Genomic DNA, 16,038 nt, shown 5'->3' on the forward strand with positions numbered 1-16,038 from the left:
CTCGATCAGCCCATTGTGGTCGGGACTACACAAACGATTTGACTTCAAGATAATATAAGAGTAATTCAAGATCAAGAAATAGCTGCCTCAGGACTGAGGCACAAGCAGAGCACTGAGTGTACTGAAAGGCTATTGATGATACACTGGAGCCTCTACAACAGGTTTAGTATTTTCAGCCTTGCTTTAAATGTGATGCATCTATGTGCTGGTATTTCAGCAAGTAGTTATATCACTTGGTATGGAGTTTCACCAAAAACATTCTTTGACGTTATGTGGCCCAAAAACAACATAGCAAACAACTGTTCTGTATTTAAAGATATAGTGGAGTGATGTCTACCTGAGAAGAGAATGAAGTTGCTCTCCCTTTGTGTGTGTGTTGTAACCAGAGCTTCAGCCATCCTTTGCACTCTTAGCACCGTTAGCACCGTTAGCGGTCAGCCGCCGGCTCAGCCGTCGTCATGTTGAGAGCCCTATCTCGTATTTAGCACCTTTAAGTGAAACTTAAGTGAAAACTATTCTGATATGTTTGCAAAGATGTAAACTCCACATCACATATAGCAATCATAAAACAAACGTTTTAGGAATATTGAGGTAGATTCTTCAATGTTTGCCTAATCTCTCTTTGTCTCTCTCTAGTTGTATTGCAATATTACAGTAAGACAACAAGTAGACACTGGAGTACTTCAGCTAGATTGGAAGGAATATTCAGCTGGGGTCAGACAAAGAGTTCAAGATTCTTCCATGTGTCAATGAGAGAGGCAAGAGGGGGGATTGGCATGGAAGGAGCTGATAAGGAAGGGTAGAGAAAGAAAAAGAGCAGTATGAGGAGGGAGAATGTATCAAGCTCCAAGCTGCATTTCAGTCTGACAGCAGCTTCCCCCCCCCCCCCCCCCCCCCCCCTCCCCACCCTCCACTTGCTCTTGCACCACACACACACAAACCAACTCCGTTGCCCACACAACCACAAAAAAAGTGCGGCTCTCTGCAACATTAACACCGGACTTATTTGAGGTTAATTAGGAGAAGTGGTTTGGAACTAACTTGCTGGTGTTAAGCACTCTGGAGCAGCGAGTGTCTGCTGAATGGCCCAGAGGTTGGAATTTAAATCTTACTGAAGCCAAAACTGCCCCTCAGAGTTTTTCAGAATTGCTTTTAATGACATGCGCATGCACGGCTAAGGAGGTGATACTGGCAGGTCACCGGTTCAACCGCTGCGACTGGGCTGGGAAAAGATGTTTGAGAGAGGGAACGGAAAAAAAAAAGACCCTGCTCTCTCCTCTAACAACTGGTGTCAAGGTGCCCTTGAGCAAGGCTTTGTCTGAGCTGTCTGAATGTGTGAGGGGATAATCTCGGTATGAGGAGAGGAGAAATGTGAGGGGAGGAAGAGGCTAAACGCAGAAGATAGAGGAGAAGGACATGAAACATGAAGAGAGTGGACGGGGTGGAGAACATCGTTTGGGGAACGGAATGTAAAGTGGAATTAGAGAACGAGGAAAGACTCAAGAAGGAGTACGGCCGTGTATTGGGAGAAGGAGGAGCTCTCAGGGGTCCCCGGGTGGCTTCACTCCGCTCTTCTTAACAACCCCCTTATGGCCAAGTGGTCAGATAAGCAGCTAGTCGCTCCACAGGGCACAGCCAGGCCAGGAAGGCCATCGTTTTGACTGACAGCACACAGACAGAGTCCACCATTGATCTTCAAGTCAGATGAGGAACTTGGGCTCTCAAGGCTAAATGGTAGCGACAGGCAAGCCATCCATTATATATGATCGCTCCCTGTGGAGGATTAGCCTTCACATAACTTTGAAGATGAAAGAGGACATTGGCTAGAAGCACTTCTAATTGTTCTGTTTGATTGAGACAAAGACAGACAACGGAGAGAAGAACATTGCCATAAAACGACACTTGTCCAATTGTGGTTGGTATTAACAATAAATAATGACAAGGTAATGATGAATGAGCCCTTCAAACAACACTACTTGGACATTTACACACGCAAATATTGAGGGACTCACAAGCAATAGGTTCATTAGTCAGTGTGTTGTGTGGTAATAGCGTGGGACAGGTGATGGAGCAGGGTGTGATGATGCATCAACAACATCAGCCCTGGGTGGCGTCACCTGCAGAGGTAGCAGATGGCACACATGACTGGAGGGGAGCCATACACTCACACAAACACACCCTCACACACATGCAAGTGCACACACACACACACACACACACACACACACACAAACTGGCAAACTAGCAAATATTCACAAATTGCATCTGCAAAATTGGTATAAATAGGGAGTACTCTGTGAACATGTACATCAATGAGAGCACGTAGCATACATTCACAACACACAGAACAAATGTGATACCTTGTACTGATTCACACACACATATACACCATAAAAAGTTAACTTTCTGCCAGAATCTGCACTTTAATTGTTTTGTTTGCACTTTCAGGAGATGCATTTATCCTTGTGAAAGACGTAGGTGGTAATGGTCACCCCCACCCCCCTCCGCACCACAGTACCTCCTAAAGGAACTTTTTAATAGAGCTCTGTGCTGCCATGTAGCAGTCTCTCCTGCACTCAATTCTGGCTCGGACCAAGAATCTCATATGGTGGGAGTTGAAGTTTAAATAGGCTCCATTTCATACACAACATTAATGTCACCATAAAATTGATATAATATAAGTTATCAATAGGCTTGTTCACATGCACCATCATACCTAGAGAGAGACGCTACAGCAAAATCCAATATGTTCTCTTTTTTTGCACAAAGAATGACGGGTAATTGCTGAAAATCTTAATCAATTCTCCCAGCCTGCCTCTCTCTCCCTCCTGCTGGCTAAACGCTATCTCCAGCCATTCTTCCTCAGAACTAGTAATTTGATGCACTGTAATCACCGGAGTGATCAGAAGAAGGTAGGCCAGTGCTCAGTCAAATATCAGCTATCTCAATCACAGCAGCCACATTGCCTTGGGGAGAGCAGGAAAGGTGTGCCTGGAGGCTGGACGTGACATTTGGTTGGCTGTAATTTGCATAATCACTCTGATGGGGAGCCAATCACGGCAATTGTTCAAACAATACGCCTGATTAATGCTGTGGGAAAAGCCTCATTGTTGCAGGCAAGTTTCTGCGAGCTGCTGCATTTTCTGACTGTCCTTATTTCAAACACGCACACACACACACACACACACACACACAGGCACGCACGCACGCACACTATTTGTGAACTACTGTGGTGTTCTGAGCTTATCATGCACACAGTAAACATTTTTAATGTAGGTCATATAAAAGCTACCTCAGACACATTAATGTATTGATTATAGTTAAGTAAATGCAATGTTTAAATAAAAGCCAATTGTACATTTACCACGTGCAAAACACAAACATTTCGCCAAATAACAGCCACTACCGCAGAAGCCTCGACAATCCTGGTTTTGAAAAACATCAAACATTGTATGAATCCGTTAACGCTTAAAGATTGTGAACCTGAATAAAAAGAATAATTGTATAATAAGGATAACATTTGCCCACTAAAAAAAATAGCCCACTAAAAAGAAACAACAAACGAAAGCAACGCTAGATTGGTTTTACCTAACCTTTGACGGGTAAATGAGAACGCACGATCTTTGAACCGCAGTCATAATGATATAACGACCTTCACATTTCACATCAGAAATGTAGACTGCAGCAACTGGAGCTTAACCAACCGCTGCGCGGGAGAGAGCGAGAGAGGCAGTCAGCACTCGTGCAGAGCAGACCACTTCATTTCTCCGGCACCTTCCCTTTGATGTAAATAAAACATTATTTCAGATGTTCAATTAAGATAAGTACCCTTAATTTAAGACCTCAGTCAATGTGCTGCCATCATTATTCAGACCACAGAGCGCCTGGGCCCCCGGCTTCAGCTCAGGCATAGCACACAGTCACTCAGGGGCCTCGGCAAGCAGTAGAAGTCACAGTCAATTTCTCTGGAGCCCTCATTTGCTTAACAAGGGGGGAAGTCAGAGGAGAGGAGAGGAAAGAAGAGAGGATGTAGATATGACCAAAGTTACTTTGTAGACTGGAAGATACTACCGTGAGCACTAGCACTTGCAATTTGCCAAAATCCAGCCCCGTAAACAACTTCCAGGGCAGATATATTAAGTCCTTGACAGTGTAAAAAAGCTTCTGAGCTCTCATCTGATTGTGAGAGGACTTTGTTTGTACTTCGTTACAGCGCTGATACAAGATTAGATAAACAATGTGCTATCTGTACCCTGCATCTGTTTGACTCTGCAAAGTGCACTTTCCAATTCCACTGATGACCTTCACAGACAGCTGGTTGGCAGACACTAGAACTCAGAAGGAAGGACAAAACCTGTAGGAGAAGACACGCATTTATAAACTCATACTTGCATAAAGTTGTTCATCAGACATTATAACCTGATGTCAAAAAGACTTCAGACCGCACCAAGAAAAATTTGATACATAAAAACATCCGAGCAAGAGGAAATTCACCCCCTCACCTCGCTCTTCAAACAAAAGGGGCTGGAATGAATAAAAAAAAAAAGGTTAAACGGCAAGAATTATTCAACAGGGCTCTGGAGTAAACAGAAAATATATAATTAATGACAGACAGCAACACAAAGTAAGCACAGCCAAGCCACCAGAACGCATTTACGGACTCTCACTGCTCTGTTTCATCCAATAAATGTAGGAATAAGAGTGTCTGTTTCTCATTGAAATGCAGTATCCGTCAGTTTAATACCTCCCTGAAGGGTAACAGTGAGCTCTTGTACCCCCGGAGGCAGAACAAAAGTGAATGCTCTCAGGGGCTGTAGTGGATCTAAGAGCCATGGTCACCGGAACCAAAGTATCCTAAATATAGCTCTGCTCTGCTTCCCTGTGCATGGCTCTGCTCCATCATATTAGACTATACCGTCAGAGATATAAGGGCGGGCGGTGTCCTATTCTCCTGCCACCAGACGAACACACAGATAGGCGACCTTGAGCAGTGAAAACTGAAGAACAAGGGCTTGGGTTGCCCCTTATTTTGGTTCGAGTCCGATCGCGCGTGTAAGCTGTATGACACGCTCGTCTAGTTTCTTAAGTTGCTTTTCCAACTGTTTCAGCTTCCGCCATGTGGACAAATTAAAACAAATCACATCCACAGCAAGCTCGCACATGAGAGTGTACTATAGCGCCGCAGAAGAGGAACGCGCAAGACCTCGCACGTCTATTCCGAGCCAGAGCATCTCACTTTCTCTACTCCAGCTAGTGTTAATTAGCAACCTCATTAGCGAGGAGTCATGTGCACACACTCGTCTGCATTTATCTTCCACTAGTTCTCATTTTGTTGAGGAGGAAGACGAACAGAGTGGAGATGGTTTGGAGGGAAATAAATGAAAACAATCTCCTAAATGTTTAATCTCTCTCAGAATGGATGCTTGTTGGACTCCACGCGGCGCCGATCGTTTTCGTTTGGTACGAGGATGAAATTTGAATGGAACCTGCGTGGGGTGTCTCAACCACATCAGATACCAAACACTGGCTCCGTTTACATCGTTTTATGAAGGGAATCCTTCAAGTTCTTGAAACAAAACAACAAGAGAGGATGTTAGTGAGGGGGGAGGATGTGAAAGTGTTAGAGACAGAGAGAGAGAGACGGACGGAGAGAGAGAGAGGGAGAGAGAGAGAGAAAGAGGGGGCATTGACAGTGATAGAAACTGCCCTGGCCTCTCAACTGGTCTCCTGAGTGGCAGGGCCTGTGCCAGCCTGTCAGCCTGTCTGTCATCACCATTGCTTAGTATTCTCCTTAAGACCATCTGCCTGCTCATTATACACAGCCTCTTGTTCTGGACTGACATGTTTTCTTTACATCGATATTTTCATTGCAGCTCAAACGTCCGTCCGTCCACCCCCCCCCCCCCCCCCCCGAAGAGCGGGAGGGCAGTGAGCCTGCCCATGAGGCACACTTTGAGATGGAACAATATTTCATGAGAAACTTTATTTATCCCGGGCGATGCCGTGATACGATATGGACGGAGAAAATAAATGACCACGATGTCTTTTTATCTCTGTGATGAACAGAAAAAAAAAGAAGAAGAAGCCTGATACAGTAACAGCTCTACCTGCTACAGCCGCGGCCGTTCTTCTCATATCTCAATTGCTTTCACAACCAACTTTAATTTCCTCTAAATGACGACATCATCAGAAGCCAAGGTTAAAGGAACGAGCCAGTTTAATAACGATCTCAGCTGTGCTATCTTACCGGCTGGAGGATAAAGCAGCCAGCCAAAACAAGATCAAGGAGCGGTGCTATTAGTACTGCAGTGTCATTGGTGAGGTATACGGGAACTAAGAGAGATGCATGGCCAATAACAAAAGAAAAACACATTAACAACAAGCTATTACTGGGGAAGGATTACAATTGAAGAAAAACTCAAATTGTCTTCTGTTTTTGTTGCACAGGAAAAGGCAAGTTGAAATGGTAGGAGAATGCAGTTCAGTCATAAAAGCAGTGTCAGGCTTCTCCAACAGAATTTCAGCATTTGCACAAAAGGTCACCAACACAAGATGGATGTACTATTTTGAAGGCGCCTATACCTACCCGGATTGCCCAACCCCACTATACAAAAACCCACTCTCGACAAAAGTAGCCTGAGTAGAAATCCTCCTCCTATAATTGGGTGTGAACATTGTTTTCTGTAATAATACGCTGTCGGGTGGCGGTATTCCCACAGAGCATGTGCTTTCATGTCTCCTATTCCATGTTATCTGTCAACTTTTCAAAGAGAGGAGCGCTGTCAGACCCCCGTGCTCGCTGTGTCACTCTCATTATAAGCCTAAAAAACAGGACAGATATTCAATTTAGATAAGTCCCCAGACCATGCTTGCCTCGCCTACATGAGACAATGCTCTATTTCTCCCGACCATGCTCCACAGAACATGGATGCCGCATTGTCCCTCACTCCGACAGGGCTAAGCAGAGGAAATTTCCAATTACGGATCGAAAAGGACAGTGAGGAGAAAAGCGATAGAGAGAGTAAAGAATGAGAGCAAGAAAGTAAAAAAAAGACCTCGGAGGTACCATGACAAGGAGTCTTTCCTTTTATTGGGTCGCCGTTTAGTTCTCATATTTATCTAAACTCTGACGGAAAAGTTGATTTCCTTGGAGTGTCGGGCTACTCACAGAAGTAAAGGAGGGAAGTGTGGGAGCGCTAGAGAGACGAGAGAGTCGCACAGACAGAACAAGTGACAAAACAAAAGAGATTGACTGTCAGAAATGTTTTCCCTGTACCTCCTGTGGAGAAGCAAAAATAATTAGGCTGAAGGAAAACAGGGTTTCTCTGCTCGCGTACAGAAAACAATCAGAGATAGTCCAGCTATGGCAGACACACTAATAAAGAAACAATCAACCTTCATTACTTTCCATGTGCTGAACCCTTATGATCTCATGAGAATATTGTGATCACAACACAATTGAACTCAAAATGAGATAAACTGTCAATATGAATCATCTTTCAGTGTGATGAAAATCAGCTTTTTATGTCTGTACTTCCTGTGTTTATCATGATGATTTGGATCTGGTATTATATGTATGGTTTATAAGCTTAGGCATTTGCTTTACAACAAATGCATAGCATGATTATATCTCCGCGTATAGCTACAGTATAAGGTCCTGTAGCATCGTTCTGGTTTACAAAACCACGGATCATCTATCTGAATTTGTCTCCTGTGATAACAGCCTGCTCTCCAATGTGCAAACACGCACACAAAACATATCCAACCCCCCCCCCCCAAAAAAAAGAGCTGTTCGGCTCGCAGTAATGAAAAGGGAGTCGACTGCCTTCAGGTGCGTCTGTGCTGATGTGTGTTGGCAGGCGCTGCCTCTGCTGGTGTACAAAAACACAGAGAAATCTGCTCTGCTGTCCTGCCGCTCTCAACCATGGAGGACAGCGGAGGCTGACTGACAGGATTTGGAGCAAGCGTCTGGGAGTCACAGCCAAGACCCGGGCCACAGCAGCCTGCGTCTCTCTGAGCGAAAAAGGTGGCTCTTCACACTCCAGCAGGCCTAGATGAGCCACTGAATCTGTCAGCACCAGATGCACTGTTTGTGTAAATGTGCGTGTACATGCTCCTTCAAAGTGCTATTTTTTGGTCTGTGCCACTTCCGCAGTTGTAAAAGCCGCTGACATATTCCACATGCTTATTTCATGTAGATTTAGGGCCCACAACACAGGGCTGTCTTCTAATCTCAGCACGTAAATAGAGAAGCCATGTGGACAGGTGTTAGGAGCAGATCATATTACTCACTGACTCTTTGGGGTGCCTCGGAGCGCCGGAAAAGCCATGAATATTTCCTCAAGCTAATGGAGGTGCCAGCATTAATATTCACTGAGTGTGCTGTGATTTACAATGGGAAAGACCATCGCGATATTCATCAGGGGTGTTCACCGTTCCCCCGACCGGCAGGCAAGCCTCGGGCTTGCGTTTCAGCGCCTTGGACAGTTCAAAGGGCACACTGAGGCCAGGATGGGACCTGAATGTTAAAACCACCTAATCTACTGTGCAGCGTCGGCATGCATTAGCTGGCTTAACCCACCTGCTGTTATAAACCTCATGAACAGCGCCTCGCTATCGCTATGCAAGGCTCATGCGGCCCACTGACACGGAATATAGGGCACCAAACTGATTTGAGAGGCTCGTGAGGGACCTTTCATCAATATTCATGAAGGATTCCTGGGCTTCCCGACTGTATGGCAACGCCTGCGTTAATACTCATGAGGCTGGGGCTGTGATGGGCCGTGGGTGTGAGGAGCAGCAGCACAGGGAAGCCCCGACAGAGACGCTGGAGTTTCAGGACCACGGACAGTTCCGTGTGCTGCACTGTGTTACTACGGGCCTTAAAGGAAAACAAATCACAGTACGGATAAGACACATGGATGCCTTAAGAATGATGAAGCAACATTTCACCACAGCTAGTCACGGTTCAACTTTCTGCCATGCCCCTTCCAATGTAAATCAATAAGGCAGAGGCAAAACTGACTCTTCAAACTAAGCGCCCAATACATTATTTATTCCAGCGTCACTTTAAAGACGTCCCCTCACACTGAAATCTGTCCCAAATTTCTGTTATTTAACTTAACTTTTAAGCAGCCTAAAGCAGACAAACAAACAGTTTTGTATGCATCAGTGGGCCCTCATGTTTCCTCTGTGCAGAGGATGCATCAACAAACTTAGCATGTATGAACTGACTCACAATACAAGCTATGGCTTGTATTGTAATAAAACTGTTCAAACTAATGAGGGGGAAAGTCTTTGCAGCACTTGTGATGACTCCTGCTATTTATAGCGGCGTTCACGCACAGACGTGTTGCTTTGGAGAGACACCTTTGAACTTGAATTCTTTTGAAGAGATGCAACTCTTAGCATTCAGACAGGGAGGGGCAACGCTCTCACTGAAGCGGGAGAACCAAAGTTGCTAAAATAGGAGAGTTAGTTGCGCAGAACTAAACTTGGTTTCCTTTTATAACAAAAATTCTAACTTTTTCCTAATTAGAAAAAAAAATGCTACTTAGTGGTCGCAAACCAGAGAGCGGAGCACCGCTGAGTGCTTGTTAAATCAGGGGTGTCCATCATGCTTGAAATTGCCCTGTGAGGTTTATTGTTGCTTTTATATATATTTTTTAATTGAGCTAAAACTGACACTGTAATTACATACAGTAGGTTGCCAAAATGAAACCCTGTTTGAAAAATACACATATGACTGGCACATAGCTTAAATAAAGTGAATCCTGAAATATATAATACAACACAAGGTCAAATAAGGTAGAAACTAAAACAAGTTTCATACAGATGCACTTATAATGATCACAGCAGGTTTTTTATTACCAACACAAACAAAGGCTAAAAGCTATAAAATAAAAAAAGCAGTTAAAGTGCAGTACAGCAGCAACACAGGCTCAGCAGAGGGCCGATGTCTCGGCACATTGCAGAACACAGAGAGCTTTATAAAGGACATTAAAAGAGCAGCGTACAGCGTGCAAGCCAATAATATCAGGTCCGCTAACAAGTGGGCCAACTGGCCAACAAGCCAGCCAGAAGAGCAGAGACAAAAACTGAAGAGTGAGCCAATCAAGCATGAGGTCTGGGGCGGCTTCCTCCTATAAACATCATGTGACCTTACAACTTGACCGGGGCCAACTGTCAGTCAAGTATCACAAAGGTAAACAGCAAATATGTAGCAGTTACAAAATATTGATTCATCTAAATCTAAAAAAACAACAAACTTACACACAGCTGACTGCCCTGTGGTCAGGGCTCCTTCCTGTCCTGTTGACACACACACACACACACACACACACTGTGTACATGCCAACCACGCCGCTGTCCCACTCACTCACATACACACATTCATATGTAAACACCCAGAGACAGGCTGTTCCTCTCTGAGTGAGTGCAGCAGAGCGCAAGTTGCTTAATAACTGGCAATGATGGGCTGCTCGGTCCCAGTCGGAGACCAACCTGAAGCGCTCTGCCCAGGATGTCGACTCCACTCACATCAATTACCGCTCACTGCTAGCCCGCCTGCACCACAGCACTGACTGACAACTAGATAGCGCTCTCACGACTGAGGGCTATGGTGACTTTGGATCTAGGTTTGCGGCCGTCAGTGTCAAATGTCAACGTCAACTTGCTCCCACAAGTGTCAAGTAGCCACTCAGCTTCAGAGGCGACTCCCCAGACCCTGTTTACCGTGGGCGAGGTGAAAGGGGGGAAAAAAAACAGCTCTGAGGTTAGAAAGGGAGGCCGAACTTCGACAGGTGGCGGTTTCACCAAGAATGAAGTATGAGGAGAGGAGACAAGAGGAGAGGAGTGTCAGTTATTAATCCAGTGGGGTGCTATGCAAGCCTGGGTAAGTTACCAACTGAAGGATGCCAGAGACAAGCCAAATCAGTAGTGAATACAGCTAAGCTAGCAGCAGCTATCATAAGAAATCTTCTTCGACTTCAAACGTTAGCCAGTCGCAAGCCTCTAAAAAGAATAACAACGGACCTAGCATTAAGTGAATATCCCATCAAAACAGTTTAACCCACATGTGCAAATCAGCACTTATGTCAGCACTTTCACATTTCAATCACAACGGCACGAGAGCGACACAGTGCACGGACCGAAAGGCTTTGCCAAGTCACAAAGCTCACCTAAAGAAATTTGAGCTTTGCCAACCACGTGGAATTATTCTGAAGTAATACCAAAGCAAATACCCGCAATAAGCTGGAGCCAGGAGCAAGAAAAAACCCTGGCAGCCAATTCACGAGGCACCATGACTAATGCATCGCCCACTAGAAGATCTGTCAGACGGCAATAAACACCGTCACCACCCCCCACCCCACCCCACCCCACCCCATCCGTGGCTCCTCATTGCCTTATGCTACCTTCTGATTGGTGTGTGCATTGGTCTTTCTCGAGGGGGGCTAAGGCTCCATTGTGTTCTACCCTTGACTTTTCTTCAGTAAACCATTTTTATTATTGCTCATTGTATTTATAATGGTCTAACCGGAAGAGTCGGATGTTTAGCTGAGCTGTGGGAATGCTCAATCTCACAGTGAGCACACATCCTCTGTGCAAAAAAACCCACCAAAAACAGAAGAGACTTTGACTTTCACAATCATGGCCAACCCAAAATAAGTCCTCCTGCTTTTCTACTCTGTAACCCAGAATGATTCACTCTGATCTGTGAGTGTGACGTCTTGTCAGTGAAATCAACATCAGGTCAACCAGCTAGAGTGGACAGCTGTCAACTTTCTAATTTAGAGGGTGTCAGATGTCATTAACTTGAACATCTTATCCTATCATTGTTCAAAGATAAAGATAATAAAGAATCCCCTTAAGAAGCCAAAACTAGAGCTGCATCGATTCATCATTTGACCTTCAAAGCCGGGCGTTTTTTAGCTGATCAGCCAAAATCAGTGACCGACAGCAGTGTAAAATAGATTTTAAAGAAGGAATTATGAACTATTCAACTTCATAACACTATCTCTAAGTAGCTTATAATACATAATAAAACTACTAATGCCCCAAAAAAAGCTAAAAAGTGTGATTTAGTATTTTCTTAATTGATAAAGTGGTTGTTTTGCTCTTAATCAACTTAAGATTTCTTAAATCAATTAGTCACATTTTTAAGGCTTTTTCATGCTGGATGACTAATTACCAAGAAGTTGATATGAACACCTAAACACAAGATTTCAAGGAATCTGGAGGTCAGACTTTAAAAACAATTTGAAATAAGAATCGGCCCATAACTTTGGAATCGTTGCATCTCTCACCAAAACCTACAGTGAATTCGTCAGCACCATCGTCTATATCAAGTGTCTGTGTCGCCGCAGACTAATATAGCTTATACGTACATACAGATGCGTTGGGATACATGTTCCTTCATTACACAGAATATGAGTGCAGTTTATTCTGAAATAACTCATATAACATTTTGGATCTCTGTCGGGTAGATGTTAGGCAGACGCCACTGGGCATGCTCAGGGATACAGCTCCATGTTTACGCTGCTTCGCCGGTTTGACGAGAAACACAGCGTTGTGTTTGCTATATAGCACTGAAGTACGTTATTACACCTATTCAATGTAATTCCAAGGTCTGGATGAAGCCACTTCTTCTATTGTAAGCTTATGAAAGGGATTCCTGTGGGTTTGTAAATAATGATTAGAAACCAGAGGCCTTGGTCTGCATGTTCTGCTGCTATTGTTCTTGCAGACCCTCAATAAGACAGTTGAGCTCAGAAGGGATTTCCACAAGGTCCATGTTGATCACATCTGGCCCTGCTCTGGCACGGGCCCTTTATGATAGAGAGCAGGAGGGTCTCCCATCTCTCCAGACACTAATATACAAGACCTGCTCCTTTTGAAATTGACTGTGACCTCTGCCACACTTGCAATGGACTAGTGCTCTCCGCTGTATGGGATTTTTGATCTCTCTCCGCCGTTCTCTCTGCTCTCTTATCAGCTTTTTTCTGCTGGGATATTAAAGTGTGCACAGTGACACTGGCACACTCATCAACACTTACTGCTCACACATGCTCGCGCGCACACATACACACGTGCACTGGCAGGCACACTCAACTATAATAAACACAAGCTGTGCTCAGACTTGAAGTTGTAAAAAAAAAATTAAAAAAAATTGGGACAAGCATATTTGCGGAGTGTCAAAATGTAATAACTTCCTTATTTCTATTTAGTTTGTTTTCCTCATCAGCAAAATATTTTAATCTGCTCCAGAGTCCTACTGTTATAAAGCGCACCGGCTGCACTGCACTGCGCTCTCAAGACGGCAGACTCACATACGGCAGTTTGGGTTGCTTGGCAAGGAAAATATTAAAAGGTCTCACTTCCAGAGATGTACTGAAGTTCACTCACACATGAATACGCACATTCAGAGTGTGATTAATTATAGCGCACACACAAATGCCCACATGTGACAGTTCACATTAGAGCATATGGATTCACGCAGTGCACTCTCATTGGTGTCATATTCTATTCCAGGCCGTTGGTGTTTTTGTGTGTTCTCCTAAATGCCAGACATTATGCGTGTACGTGTGTGGGTTTTTCCTTTGTGTCAATATCTTTGCTGCGAAAAAGGTGTGTTTGTGCACAAGTGTGTGAGTGTGTGTGTGGTAAGGGGGGTAATAAATCATGATCTGAATGTGGAAATGGCCGGGTATGAAACCTCACGCTCCCGCTGCCACCTCAGGCAACTGCTGCCCTATACCAGCCAACAACCGTCACATTTCACATGCGCTCTAATCAACAGGGGAAAGTGCAAATGGATTAATATAGTCAGAAGGCTAATGCTCCAGATTACGGCGCACAGCAGTCTAATATGAAATGTATGTGTTGCTGCTGGGACATGATTGGAAAAGCTGCTGATAGATAGAATGTTCTATTAAAAAGTAGGCAATGCAATCAGATTTCACAGGCTGACACTGGCCTAAAATATGAAAACACCAGACATGGGGCAGCAGGTCTTTCTTTAACTGAGCCTACACTATGTTCAAATGTCACACAGCGGTTACAATCTAACTCAAACTCTCCAGCCGTCAAAGTTGTCCTGGGTTTGTGATTACAGCTGCTTTTATTCCTGCATTTGAGCGCCTTTTTCTATGGAAATGCAACATGCAAACAAAAGAAAAGTGCACTCTGTTGTGTACCTGTTCTGCCTCTCAGAGACATGCAGATGCTTTGTGTAAAGAGCTGAGCAGATTAGCACTTCATTACCGCGCTAGATTGTTTAACGAAGACACTCGGGGAACAGAGAGGCAGCTGGATTATGACCAAGCCATGTTTTCCATTTAGACAGGATTATTACTTCAGACGGCACACCTCGCATTGGGAATATGACTTAAAATTGAGGAACGCACCAATCAGCCAATCATCTCATGTAGCCTAACTCCCCTGTCTGATGAGGCCCGAACTGACAGAAAGCTTTGGCATCTGCCTCCAAGACGAAAGTTGAACAACTCCTCTGTACTTTTAGTGCATGGAGGATTAGACAATGAATGGTATGTGTGTTTGTCTATCTACTCTTTAAGAGCCAACAAACAGCTTTTCCTGATGTCGCTATTGTTGAGAGAGTGGGAGGAAAGAGGCAAGCAAGAAAAGTGGTTCTCCAAATTCACCATGGCACATCGCTCGTACTGAGCCCAGATGTGCTTTGTGATTTCATTCAAAAGGAAAATATATCTCAGAGGAACGACTGACTTTAGTAGAAGACTTTCTACATCAACTTCTTTGTTATGGTCTTGAAAGTTTTTTGTCTTGAGAGTTTACGAATACTTTTGGACCGTCTTAGACCATCTGAGTAACATGTATGAATCTGGAAAATAGGCGTAGCTCCCCTTAAAGAGTCGTAAAACGCCTAATTAAGAAAAACAAACTGACATCACATACATTTGCTCTGCTTACGTGCATTTTGGTTCTCATCCAGCGCACGCATATTCTCCTACCTACAGTAGATATGCAATGTAGTGGCAGCTCCGAACAATCTCTAAATCTCACTGCCGCTAATGTCTGCGCCTCGTCGAAGGTTGGATGAGTGCAACTCTCTGAAAAGGCCGTGTGAGCAAAAAGACATTGAGCAACAACGTGCCTCCCTGGATGCCCCATAAAGTGGCATTATTGTGTTCTGAGCAAAGGGAGGAAATGAGAATAGAGATGAGGTCCAACGGCAGTGACAGGAAATTAGTTCTGTTTGTCCTCCGAGGCACCAGGTACTTCATCAAACCTGTGTATGTGAGAGCTATACTGTACATGTTACAGGGCCTCTGAGCCCTCAGGAAGCGTGTGCATAACTATGAGGAGACAACCTGACATGACAGCAAAAAAGGCACGCAATTATCCTCTTCCTCACTGGGGCCCCATCATAGACACAACAGATCAGACAGATGCATGTGAACAGAGGCATGCATATCAATGGCCAAATAAATATGCATTCATTCGTGGACTCTTAACAATACAGACACTCTATTCAGACCTTCACTTAGACCGCTGTAACCAGAGTTATAAATGTTCTAACCTTCAACAGCTTTTCTTTATCAATGATTTTCTCGATGGAGTAACAGATCAATGTTGTAGAAAACACCCAACACTTGCTCACTCCAATGCTTTTCAGGAAAAGGCCCTATTTTTTATGTGTGTGGGTGTGTGTGTCCGTGTGTGATCCAGTATGTTTTTACTGTCCTTCCCATTCTGCTTTCATCCGCTGTGTCTCAAAGGACAGAAAAGGGAGAGGGAGACTGCAGTGTTTAAAGTGGGCCGTCAGTCGGTTTCCCTGGAGTTCCCCATCCTATAGGAATCTCATTATCAACAACCGCTGGCACATCAGAGACAAGGGATGCAAGTGTGTTTTGTGTGTGTGCGCACAAAAGGGTGTGTATATAGTGTGTTGATGCGAATAACTTAGAAAGACGACAAAAAGAAAGCAAGAGAGGAAGAAGGAAAGAGGATGTGCACTCAAGAGGCCATCATTTTGTAGAATCTCAAATACTAAAATGT

The 16,038-nt window shown here is 44.3% G+C and overlaps 1 protein-coding gene across 1 annotated transcript in view; it reads right to left on the reverse strand.

The window, feature by feature from the left end:
* The window catches only part of agbl4 (AGBL carboxypeptidase 4), a gene marked incomplete at both ends in the record, with an annotated part of 242,749 nt that overhangs the window by 175,034 nt on the left and 51,677 nt on the right, over nucleotides 1-16,038 (reverse strand). The window lies entirely within an intron of this gene.

Source organism: Pholis gunnellus (assembly GCF_910591455.1).
Source record: "Pholis gunnellus genome assembly, chromosome: 4".
Taxonomy (NCBI): Eukaryota; Metazoa; Chordata; class Actinopteri; order Perciformes; family Pholidae; genus Pholis; species Pholis gunnellus.